This window comes from Cervus elaphus, chromosome X (assembly GCF_910594005.1).
Source record: "Cervus elaphus chromosome X, mCerEla1.1, whole genome shotgun sequence".
Taxonomy (NCBI): domain Eukaryota; kingdom Metazoa; phylum Chordata; class Mammalia; order Artiodactyla; family Cervidae; genus Cervus; species Cervus elaphus.
Genome location: NC_057848.1, coordinates 52,884,880 through 52,898,115, shown reverse-complemented (window position 1 = coordinate 52,898,115; position 13,236 = coordinate 52,884,880). Strand labels below are relative to the sequence as shown.

General features: G+C 37.2%; 1 protein-coding gene across 8 annotated transcripts in view; it reads left to right on the top strand.

Moving 5' to 3' along the window:
• Window positions 1-5,866: 5,866 nt before the first annotated feature.
• Window positions 5,867-13,236, top strand: part of ZNF280C (zinc finger protein 280C) — a 60,665-nt gene continuing 53,295 nt past the window's right edge. For 2 of the 8 annotated variants that reach the window (XM_043896829.1, XM_043896827.1), the window contains exons 1-2: window positions 5,868-6,029; window positions 6,795-6,925. The gene's annotated coding sequence lies outside the window, so the exon portion shown is untranslated. Of the gene's footprint in view, window positions 6,030-6,794; window positions 6,926-13,236 lie in introns of all 8 variants that reach the window. The other 6 variants (XM_043896828.1, XM_043896826.1, XM_043896836.1 and 3 more) reach the window with 4 other exon arrangements.

Below are 13,236 nucleotides of genomic sequence, written 5' to 3'. Positions count from 1 at the left end.
AATCAGGGTCTCCTGCGTTGCAGGCAGATTTTTACCATTTGAGCCACAAGTGAGTGTATGGAAATAAGGACCTAGGTTCTAGTACTTGTCCTGTCATTTTTCTCTGCCTTTTGTGCGATATTGGACAACTCTTTTTAATCTTCAATTTTCTATTAAAAGAAGCAACAGTTAGAACTGAACATGGAACAACAAACTGGTTCAAAATTGGGAAAGGAGTACGTCAAGGTTATGTATTGTCACCTTGCTTATTTAACTTATATGCAGAGAACATTATACAAAATGCCGGGCTGGATGAAGCTCAAGCTGGAATCAAGATTGCTGGGAGAAACATCAATAACCTCAGATATGCAGATGACACCACCCTTATGGCAGAAAACGAAGAGGAACTAAAGAACCTCTTGATGAAAGTGAAAGAGGAGAGTGAAAAAGCTGGTTTAAAATTCAACATTCAAAAAACTAAGATCATGGCATCTGGTCCCATCAATTCATGACAAATAGATGGGGGAAAAGTGGAAATAGTAACAGACTTTATTTTCTTGGGCTCCAAAATCACTGCAGATGGTGACTGTGGCCATGAAATTAAAAGACACTTGCTCATTGGAAGAAAAGCTATGACAAATCTAGGTAGTGTATTCAAAAGCAGAGACATCACTTTGCGGACAAAGTTCCATATAGTCAAAGCTATGGTTTTTCCAGTAGTCATGTATGGATGTGAGAGTTGGACCATAAAAAGGTCAAATGACGAAGAATTGATGCTTTTGAACTGTGATGTTGGAGAAGACTCTTGAGAGTCCCTTGGACTGCAAGGAGATCCAACCAGTCTATCCTAAAGGAGATCAGTCCTGGGTGTTCATTGGAAGGACTAATGCTGAAGTTGAAACTCCAATACTTTGGCCACCTGATGTGAAGAGCCGACTCATTGGTAAAGACCCTAATGCTGGGAAAGATTGAAGGCAGGAAGAGAAGGGGATGACAGAAGATGAGATGGTTGGATGTCATCACTGATTCAATGGACATGACTTTGGGCAAACTCTGGGAGGTTGTGAAGGACAGGGAAGCCTGACGTGCTGCAGTCCACGGGGTTGCAAAGAGTTGGACATGACTGAGCGACTGAGCAACAACAATTTTCCATTGACTCATTTTTAAAATTAGTTAGTTGGTCTAGAGCAATAGTTTTCAAACATTTATTATTTATTTGTATCAGTGGAAATTTTTTTCACATAAATATTAGATAGAAGTTCAAAATATAAACATGGAGTTGCTGCTTTAGTTAAAGAGAAGATGAGGAGCTTCCAGAGACACCTGTTAGTTAAGCATTGGGCCATAGGCACTGCAACCACAGAATTGAATCAGTGTTGTGCTAGTAAATCAGTTCTCCTAGAACAAGTAAGCCTTGATCAGTAATTTTCCTACCATAGCCAACTTTCAAGGCACAAGAATTGCCATGCTTTCCTGTGTGCAACACTCTTTAGGAATAAAACCAGTCCATTAGCCCAGGTCAGCTAATTACAATACCTACCTAGCGAAGAGCAAGTCTCTGAAGGTTATGCTAGAGGTAGGTGAGGTTTCAGAGAAAAATAAGGGCAAGAGGTAAGAATAAAAAGACATAGAAAGAGACAGTCTCTGGAGAAGGCAAACTCAGGTAGGTGTCATAAACACACAAAATCATCATGAATTTCCAGGATACTGGAGTGTATTGGCAATAGGGGAAGAGACATGGAAAGGGAAGAAGAAAAAGGAGTTGCAGACAAACTTCTTTCACGATGTCACCATTTTGCTTGGAAATGGCCTTTTTTAACTAGTGGAGGGAAAATGGAATCAAGGCTATCCCACAAAAGATGCAACACTCAAATGTTTTTCTATTGAATTTGGATTTTTAAAATTTACATTTGAATATATGTTGTAGGAGTTCTCTTGAAAGTAAATATGACATGACTCAGGAGAAGTTGAGTAACTAGTTTTCTTCTCCTGCTTTGCTGTTCAATTACTTGCTGCAGCCCTGCTTCATGTTATCAACAATTCTTTTTCAATGTGGTATTTAATTTTTTCATAATCGCCATCAGCCTGCCTATTAGTAGCCACCCCTCCATTTGCATTGACAACTGACCATTTCTCTCTTTTGTGTAGAGTGCAAAATCTAAAATCTACTTCCAACTAATAGTGTTGAGTAAGCCTCTCCTATATATAAATGGAACCTCAACTGCTCACTTGGCACTTCTTAGTATAGGAAAGAGAGTAATGTGAGTTTGAAAGGATGTCTCAGACTTCCCTGGTGGTCCACTGGATAGAAGTCCACCAGTGAAAGAGACATGAGTTCCATCCCTGGTCTGGGAATATTCTACATGCCATGGCAACTAAGCCGGTGTACCACAGCTGCTGAAGCCCAAGTGCTCTACAGCCCATACTCCATAAGAGAAGCCACTGCAATGAGAAGCTGATGCATCAAAACTAGAGAAAGCCCATGTGCAACAATGAAGATCCAGAGCAGCCAAAAATAAATAAATAAATATTTTTAAAAGCAAGCAAACCATGAATAGTTACTTTAAATGACTCAATAAATTTATTTTAAAAAAAAAAAGAAAAAAAAAAAGAAAGAAAGAAAATTTGTCTTTGTAGACAAACTCAATGCAAGGTATAAAGGTATCCATGAAGCTGTGGATTAGGTGATTTAGGTATAAACCATCAGTAGTCTTCTTATACTGACGCTGTAGTTGCTCAATAAAGTTATTGATATCAGGACATTGAGAGTATGTGCTAAGTCATGTCAGTCATGTCTGACTCATTGTGACCCTTTGAACTGTAGCCCACCAAGTTCTTCTGTCCATGGGATTCTCCAGGCCTGAATACTTGAGTGCCCTTCTCCAGAGGATCTTTCTGACCCAGGGATTGAACCTGTGTCTTTTATGTCTCCTGCATTGGCAGGAGGATTCTTTATCACTAGCACTACCTGGGAAGGGAACAGAGAAATGAGGCAAGTGGGACAATGCTTAAGTGTTAATGCTTTATTTACTTATTGCAATCAGTGACTTTATTCAAACTCAAATTACCCTCTTTATAGGAGAGGGTAATTACATATTATATATACATATTAACTACCATGTCCCTACCCGCCCACTCCCCAGCTACCCCCCACCACAGTCCCAGGCTACCACTAGTCTACTCTCTAACTATGCATGGTAGTTAATATGTAGAGGATTTCTGGAAATTGACCATGGTGATGGTCATTGATGTCTGTGATTATGATTCAAAAACTGAACTGTATACTTTAAATAAATGAATTGTATGATACGTGAACTCTCAATAATTTTTTTTAAAAAGTCTTATACACCAATGTCCATAGCTGCATTATTTATAATAGACCAAAAGTGGAAACAACCCAAATATCCATCAGCTGAAGAATGGATAAACAAAAATTAGTACGTCTATACAGTGAAATATTATGCAGTCATTAAAAAGGAATGGACTACTGATACAGGCTAGTACATGAAGAACCTACCTCAAAAACATTATGGTAAGTAAAAGAAGCTAGACACAAAGAGCTACATACTGTGATCCCATCTATGTGCAATGTCCAGAATAGGTAGATCTGTAGAGACACAGAATTGTTCCTGGGGATGTGGGTAGAAGGGACTTGGGAGTGGCTATTAACAAGTATGGAATTTCTTTTGGGGGATGATGTAAATTTTCTTGTTAGACAGTGGAGATAATTATACAATATTGTAAGTATATTAGAGATCACTGTACTGTACACTTTAAAATGATGAATTTTTACTTTAGTTTATCTCAGTTTAAAAACTGCTCCCAAAAAGGCTATACAGGAGTAAATCCTGATTAATGGTAGTCCTGGGTGAAATAAAGGAACATGGGGACAGTTGGTCAAAAGAACCAGAAGCCTGGAGAGGAGTTTTAAGGATAGACTAGTCAAAATCATCCAAATAATTTCCCATGTGCTGATTCCATTCTTACCAGGCATCTTTTTTTATTATAATTTGGCTTCTTATGTACATTTCCTTTTGAAAGAAAATTTGCTGACCAGAGTTTCCCAATCTTCTTTGCTATTATATTTTTCAATAAAATAAAGAATAAATTGGATTAGAATTTTGGTTTGGTTCATCCCTCCGAGGCAGATTGACTCTCCCTCCTCCCAATTTTACTTTAGATGTGCAGGTTCAGACACTTGTACAGAATTTGAGAGAAATTTCATTATTCAAGGAACCCTCACGGAAAACACAGGGGCCAAAATGGTCAGGACTTTCTTGAGAGGCAGACTGAGTGCATTAGGCCTTTATTGTCTCTAAGGGATGGAACTCACTAGCTGTAGATTTGCAAGTTTTAAATTTCCCTCTTGCACCAAAGGAAGAGGCAGAGGGCTGGAGAGCTGTGAGTTTGAAATTTCCCACCTGCACTGAAAGAGAAGGTGCCATGAGTGTAAACTTCCTAGTTTTAAATTTCCTACTGACAACAAAGGAGAGAGCACTGAGCTTTCTTATCAGCCCATCAAGAGGGAGGGGCCACCTGCATGAAGGTGAAAGTGTTACTCAGTCATGTTTGACTTTGCCACCCCAAGGACTGTAGCCCACCAGTCCATAGGACCCCACCAGGCTCCTCTAGTCATGGGAATTCTTCAGGCAAGAATACTGGTGTGAGTTGCCATTCCCTTCTCCAGGGGATCTTCCAGGTCTCCTGCATTGCAGGCAGATAGTTAACTGTTTGGGTCACCAGGGAGTGAACTGAAAGTTGCTCAGTCCTGTATGACTCTTTGAGACCCCATGGACTATACAGTCCATGGAATTCTCCAGGCGGAGTGGCTGGCCTTTCCCCTCTCCAGGCGATCTTCCCAACTCAGGGTTCGAATCCAGGTCTCCCACATTGAAGGCGTATTCTTTACCAGCTGAGTCACCAGGGTAGCCCATGGCTAATTCATGTTGATATTTGGCAGAAACCAAAAAATTCTGTAAAGCAATTATACTTCAATTAAAAAATAAATTTTAAGTTAAAAAGAAGTGGGGAGCAACCTATGAATACTTTAAAATCCTGGAACTTTAAACTTTCCATGCTGGTTATTTTAATTACTTTCTCTCTTTCCTTGTAAGGCTTATTATCAGAACCAGTAGCAAAGAGCAGTATAGGTGAGAAAGAAGACATTTGCTCAAATAGAAGAATTGGTACAGTTCAGTGGCTACTTGAACTTACATGAATAATAGTTCCTTAACTATTGAGGCAAAGTTTTATGTCTTGGTAACTCTTGTGAGGATGACCACTAGTGCCATAGACCTTATGAGGAAAATTGGGAGAAGAAACTTTCTATACTGTTATATATTGTTTAGAGTATGTTTCTGCAAGCAGAATCTTGGCAGGTGTTTTTCTTAACATTTTAATTATCATAGACATCTATATGGCAGAGTTAGAATTAACTGACAGATGCAACCAAAATCATATTTTAAAAACAGATTTAGTTAAATTAATCAATTATTTAAATAATTATTCCTCTTACTCATCTGGTTTATGTCTTCACCTCTTGGGTACAGTACTTTTCAAACTGCAGCGTCCAGCTCCTACACACTGGGAAGACCTAGAATTCACGTTTCCACGTGGTCAAATTTGATGCACAGCCCTGATTTCTGGTTTGCAACGCGGGTTGGACAGTGGGCTGACCGAGGTGATCTGCTTCAGCCCCAGACCCTCGCCCTGACCCACGGCTTGTAACCCACAGCCCACCACCCACAAGCAGCGGACCGCTGACTTCGAGAATGTGTAAAGCCTTGCACATGTCTGTGCCCGCCCTCCCTGGTCAATTAGAAAAGAAACCCGGATGTTTGGGGGGCGGGGGGAGAAGCTGGCGTCTACCCATGAGGCAGCGCGCTTAGTTATATACTTCTGCCCTCTTCTGAGGCACTCATTCCTCTCTGAGAGTCGCTGCGGGCCGTCGCTGTGGCTGCAGTCGCCGCCTAATGTTTTCGCGCTCCTCCCTTCCCTCCTCCTCTTTCTCCTCCTCCGAGTCCCAGTCAGGCTGACCTGCCCCGCTCGCGGTAAGTGTCCCCCGCCTGCGCCGCGCGGAAGCAGGCAGGGGCTCTCCCGCGAGGCTGTGGCCACTTTGCTCCGAGGGCAGTTGAGGTGGCCCGGGTGTGAGGACTGGGTCGAGGGTCTGGATGCTGGCATAGGTCGCCAGGATTGCCCAGGGTGCGGGGGAGGGGACGGACTTGGCGCGGTGGCGGGTGGGCCACCATCTTGCGCCAGCCCGGCGGGGTAGGCATCTCGGAAAGGTAGTTGCTTGGCGGCAGCGTTTGGCCACCCTCAGGCCGACAGCGTTTGGCCACCCTCAGGTCGGAGCCGCGCGGGTTGCTGCTGCTCCCTCCTCACCCTCGGGGGCCTAAGTGTCGGTCTGTCCCAGACTGGTTTTGGCTTTTCTTTCTGGAGGCAACTCCCTTTGGTCTTTTGTACACATGATGCCGATGTTTGGCGAGACCCGCCCACCCTCAAGGCTCTTCAGTCTTGGGAATAGAGGGGAGAGAGGGTCCCGAACTTTCTGGCTCCTGGCCTCCTTGGGCCCTTCCTTTCTGTGCTGACTCGCCCGACCCAGGTTACTGGTCATTCAGTGCTTACACCCTTGTTCTTGCCAAAGGAACCCCTCTCCTCCGTCGTAGAAATCGTGCTCCATTCCGTTATTGTCTAGAGGAGAAGAGCCTGAGGAGAAACGTGGAGTTAGAGACACAATTTTTTAACTGTGATCATTGCAGGTTTTACTTAATGAGACGGAAAAAATTATCTCATTCTGAGGTTTTATCTTTCTCTAGACACGGAGGGAGTTCCTCTTAACTTATCTCAAGTTTTAATGCTATTTTAAAAGGAGAGATCGGAGAAGAAAGTGTCAAGTGAACTAGCTTCTACATCCAAGGAGTTCTCTTTGTTTGCAAGGAATTTTTAGGTTTGTTTGTTTTTTTTTAATCTGTGAGCTTAAATTTTGCTTTTATTATTTTCAGGTTTGAACAGTGATTTTTAATGTCTTTTAGTGCCATTAAACATAAAATTAAAACCGAGAAGTAGAGTTTTAACCACAAAATTCTCATCTTAGCATTTGTGATGTGTCCTGCTTTGGGGGGTTACAGTGAAAATTCAAACTGTCTCCTTAAGCAGAAACTTTACTAAGCCTATGAAGACACCCATTTGCTTATAAAATTAAGGCTATGTGCCCTTGATGTGTTAACATTGGTACAAATCCCACTACAGTTGTATCTTGCATTTATACATTTCATTGCTATCACCTCTTTTGAGGTGGGCTGTGGGGTGTTGATAGAACTGTTTTGAAGTTGAGGAAACAACCTCAAGGAGATTTTACCCTTAGTCTTGCGGCTAAGAGTGATAGAACCAATTCTTGAACCTAGGTCTTCTGACTCCTTAGCCAATGCTCAGTCCACTATATTATGATCCACTTTTTGTGAGAGTGAAGTGGTTAAGGAGGAAAAGCAAGTAAACTCACCTAAAATATATAGGTAGCACTTTTCCATTTTCTTTTCCTTTATATTTAAAATACTTAAGACTTCATATCAAAACAACATTGTAAATCAGCTATACTTAAGTAAAAATTTTTACAAAAGAATTCATATCTTTTCAACTTTTTAGTATTAAAATAATATTATTTCCAAGTATGTTGAAAATTTGAAAAAAAGTTCTATGTTGAAGGGGTCCAAATTTCAGCTTCTCCTCTTCAACCCATTTCATCAGTTCAGTTTTCTAGTCCAATCTAATTTTTTCAGCCTAGGGTTTTACTCCTTGGCAACAGCTCTTTTAGTGGAAAAAGTAAGGGGAGTGGATATATATTTCTGTACCTCCTCTTCTCTTCAATTTGTTTTCTTTATTCAAGAGGACATTTAGAACCATACCGAAATATTTCTGTTCTTCTTATTATACAGGGAAAATACCTAAATGATTAGCAATTTTTGTAAACAGAAAATAGCCCATAGTTTTAGTGACAGATAAGATATTTATTGGATATTTATATTGAAAATGTTCTATTTCAAAAGTGTTTTGTTGAAGGTCAGAAGTATTTCACATATTCACTAAATATGTAACCCTGAATAATTTTCTTTTTGCTTCAGAGAAGGACTTAAAATATACATGATTTTCAGTCAGGTGGTTTTAAATAGTGACTCAAGAAGGACTTGGTTTTCTCCATGATTTGTATCAAAAGTGTATCTAGGCTTTTTTAATTCATTCCTTGCAAAGCAGTTTTCTTTTAAGAAGTGTTTTTAATAACCATATATCAAGAAAAGTAGTCATCCCTACATACCATCTGGGTCCAATGGACTACTTTTCTTTCATCTTTTGTATTTTAAGTCATTTTAGAAATAATTGCATAAGAATAAAAAATAGTGAAACCAGTTTTATTAGATAAGTATTAATAAGACATAGTGTACTCCTTTGTATGTTCTTTGAAAAACAAAAAATACATTTCAGAAATTGCTAAAAGTACCAATTGTCTTTTTATTAGGACAGATCCTAAAGACATTTGCAAAAATGTGAATCAGTGTCATTCTTATTAGATTTTTTGTTTTTGAAAGTAGTTATTTTAATTAAAGTATATGGGCATGTGATGGACTTTTTATTACTTTAAATAAGTTAATATATATTTAATTTTTTCCTCAGTTTCAATTTCTAATATGGTAAGTATAAATAGATATAATCCACATAAACAAAAAGCTCATTGGAGTCATCAGTAAGATTTAAGAATGAAGAGTGGGCCTGAGATAAAAAGTTTGAGAACTACTAATCTGGCGTTCTTTATTTGTGACAATATTTTAACAGTTCTATACATGAACTAGAATTTTTGTTTCTTTTTAGTGCTTATATTCACCAACTTGTATGACTTTTAGTAAAGAAGGAAATGAGCAAAATAAGGCAAATTACTGTATAATAATTTTTCATGTACTTTATTTAATCTTCCAGTAGTGCTGCAAGGAAGGTACTACTGTTTTCATTTTACAGATAGAAAAACTAAGTTCAAAGAGACCAATTAAATATCCTATAGGTTTGGCAACCAGAAAGTGGTAGACTTCAAATTCCCTCTCAGTTGTTCTGCTCCTATGTCTAGTGTTCCCATAATTGTGCTCCATATCTTTACTTGATATTTTCCCTAGTGGTTTAGTTTTACTCCTATAAAATGTGAATTAACAATATATACTTCCTGAGGTTACTTTAGAAATTAGTGATTATAGAATATCTTATGAAACTTCAATTAAGTATTTGTTATATAATTTGGCTTTGAAAGGTCCACTATGCACTAGTCTTTTCTCCAAGTTGTATCTTTTACATGTGAATTGCAATAAAAACATTTCCTTATCGATAAAATCTTTACTCTGAATATGATATAAAAATCACTTTGCAGAAAGTATATTTTACTAGAATGGTGGTCCATCTCAAAAGCTAATGTTAAAATGTTTTAAAATATAGACAAGCTTTGCAAAATATTGTGCTAATGATTTTAAATCTTAATGTCAAGTAGTTGTTTTCTACATATAGATGAATTATGAAAGTCAACTGAGACAAAAGTTGAAAACTTAAATTAGGGAAGAAATAGTAAAATTATTAAAGATCTGCTCAAAATGTACATAGACTCAAAATATACCTGTGCTCAGGCTTTCAAAAAATAATTTCCACAATATAAAAACTTCTTAGACAAAGACAAGATGATGAGTCTATGTTTTTCTTCTAAATTATATATGATTTGTTCCCAAGACCTGGTTTGAGAGTTTGAATTGTTCTTAGGTGCCAGTGAAGTTGTCTAATAAACCACAGTATAATACAGTGTTTCTTGGATTTGAGTACAGTACCAATAAAGTCCTATTATAAGGAAAACATTTTCACAGATACCCTCTTACTTAAAACAGTTAAATATTCTTAGAATGCTTGTACAGTCATAAAATAATCAGGACTGCAAAGTCAATACTATTCAAATCAACCTTACAGCACTGAATAATACACTTTGATGAAACAAAGTCACTACTTCAATTGAGTTTTTCACACCCATAATTCATATCTATCTAGGTAGTAGCAAGAATTTTCTATTTAAACTTTTTCAGTACCTTCATTTCTTTGTATAAACTGTTATTTTTCCCTTTGTTTAGTACAAATACATCATTTAGATATTCTTTCTTTCTGTTCTTTTATTAGGTACCAGCAGTAAAAGTAATAGTACTTGATGACAATGCAGTAGTAAATATAGACAAAAACATGAGTACTGATATAAGAAAACAATTCAACTTCTGAGTGTTTACCCAGAGGACACAAAAACACTAACTCAAAAAGATATCTCCACCCCCATGTTCACTGCAGCATTATTATAATGTTATTATTTAATAACCAAGACATGGAAAAATCTAAGTGTCCATCTTTTGATGAATGAATAGAGAAAATATGGAATATTATTCCACATTATTCCATGGAATATTATTCAGCTATTAAAATGAAGGAAATCCTGCCATTTGCAACAACATGAGTGGACCTTTAAGGCATTATGCTAAGTCAAAGAAAGACAAATAACTTGTGATCTCCCTTGTGTGTGGAATCTTTACAACATACACACATTTCATAGATACAGAACACATATTGGGGGAGGGGAGGACAAAATTGGGTGAAGGTGGTCAAAAGGTACAAACTTCTAATTACAGAATAAGTCCTGGGGATGTAATATAGTATGGCGTGACTACAATTAATAAGACTGTGCTGGGTATTTGAAAGTTGCTAAGAGAGCAGGGGGCTTCCCAGTGGTAAAAGAATCCGCCTGCCAAGTCAGGAGATGCAGGTTCAATCAGTGGGTGGAGAAGATCCCTTGGAGTAGGAAGTGGCAACCCATTCCTGTATTCTTGCCTGAAAAATTCCGTGACAGAGGAGCCTGGCAGGCTACAGTCCATGGGGTTGAAAAGAATCAGACACAACTGAGCACACAGGCTACTGCAAGAGAGTAGCTCTTAAAAGACCTCATCACACACACACACTCAAAACAACTGTAGTGATAGATGTTAATTAGACTTACTCTGGTGATCATTTTGCAATATATACACGTGTCACATCAGAACTTGAATGTCTCCCTGTTCTACCTTCTTTTTCTCTACTCTGTAATCTTATCGCTTTGCTATTCTTTGTTGGTGTCTTTCTTAGGTAGTCTTTCTCCATGTAGTCTTTTTCCATCACCACCAGGCTTATATCCTATCAGCTTATTATATGCCTAACAGCTTTATTCAGCTATAATTCACATAATGTACAATTCACTCATTTGAAGTGTACAATTCAATGATTTTAGTACATCCACTGTGCTGTGCAATTATCACCACAATCAAATTTAAAACATTTTCATCACCTTGTGAAGAAACTTTATATCCATTAGGAGTCACTCATTTAGTTACAAGTAATGTTTTTAGTTCTTTTTAGTTACAACCATTCTAGTGAGTGAAATGGCATCTTGATATTTTCAAGTATTTCATCTTGTAAAATGCACATAACATACAATTTACTATTGTAATTCTTTTAATCCACAGATTTTTTTAATTTTTGTAGAATTAACTCTTAAAAGATAGCTGAATTTTAGATGTATAAGAGCTGAAACAAGATATATATATATATATATATATATATATAAATCATAATTATTTATACATTCAGTCTCCAAAGCCTGAATGGATAATGCTCCAAGAGGTCTTTCATTAGTCAGTTACTTGAAATTCATTTTCCCCTGCATAAGACCAGTCTATTGAATTTGGGCATCCCTACCTGAGTCAGTAGCTGAGGTGGAGAGTTCTCTTCTGCTTATTTTGGTGTCAACTCCGAGTTGCAGAACCTGGAGACCCTTTGGAGTTGCTGTTATAGGAATGCTAAGATACTCCTTACATATTTTGCTAGATATTCCATTTCTCTAACAAATGACTTAATTTCTCATAGAATTCTTTGCCTTGCCACCAAAGCTCTGAAGTGATGATCTGAGAGTTTTTTGTGGTGATCACTTTGGGGAGGCTTAACTGCTTTATTGGGTAATGTAGCTTTAAAGTTATGATTCTAATGGCATCTGAGAGTGTTTATGAATGCACTGATTGAGGCTCCTTGGTGGCTACTATTGGCCTCAAAAGCTATCTCTGTAGTCATAGGCAGTAGATATGACTTGTTTATTATATAGACTACTTGTACATTTAGTACTAATGTAGGCCTTTAGTACCAAACAATATTGTTTATGATCATTTAATAAAAGGGTTCTATATGAATTTCAAAGGCTGTACAGTGGTGACTCTTAAAAAACACTTTCCATTCTTCATAGCAGTAGGTCCTTAATGCTGAGCAAGAATTGTCATGAATCTATGTACTTGACATATGCATTAACCTTAATTCTAGTTTAGGGACAAGCAATAACTATTCAAATAATTCAGTTCAGAGGTTTCAATAGCCACACCTCAGAACTAGGGACATTTAAGTACAGAATTCACTAGAGAATTTTATAATGGTAATTCAGACATTTCTACCAGGAACTTCTTCTGGAGTTAAGTTTTTTTTTCCCTTTGATCTAATGATTAAAGGAAATGATTTGAAATTGGAAGAAGCAAAAAAGCTTGCTTTTGCTAGTCTGAGGATAATCAGTTAACTGTTTATCTAAATCCTTTAGATTATTGATGTTTAAGTTTTAACTTTTTTAAATAGCTGAAATTTTTTAAGCATACTTATCTTGTATGTAAAACAATATGATATGTGCATGAGAATTCAGAACAGAAGTTATTGTTTTAAAAAAGCAATTTAAATGTTTTTTGAAAATGTTTAAATGTTTTAAAAAGCCCAAAGAAACATAGACATTAGATCATAAACTTGTGAAAGTAAGTCCTATGATTTATCTATCAATTTTCCCCCTAGAATTGAGCACATTACATTGAGTGCAGAAGGAAATGAGTAATTTTTTAATGAATTAATCTATGATAAAGTGTGTCCAACTAATTTTCTGTTCCTTTCAGTTAACATTGGTAAGAGACCAAAAAAAAAAAAACCCTTAAAATTTCCTTTGAATGCATTTTAAAAATAATATTATTTCTGAAATGTGAAGAATAAGTTAAAAATTAATGTTACTTAGTATTTCAAACTCAGATTTACTAAAACATGTATTACAGGGTCATTACTCATTTTTATAGGATGCCTTTCAAAAATTATTTGTAATTAAATAATTTATCAGATTTCTTCAAGTAATAAATGCTATTTACATTCAGGATT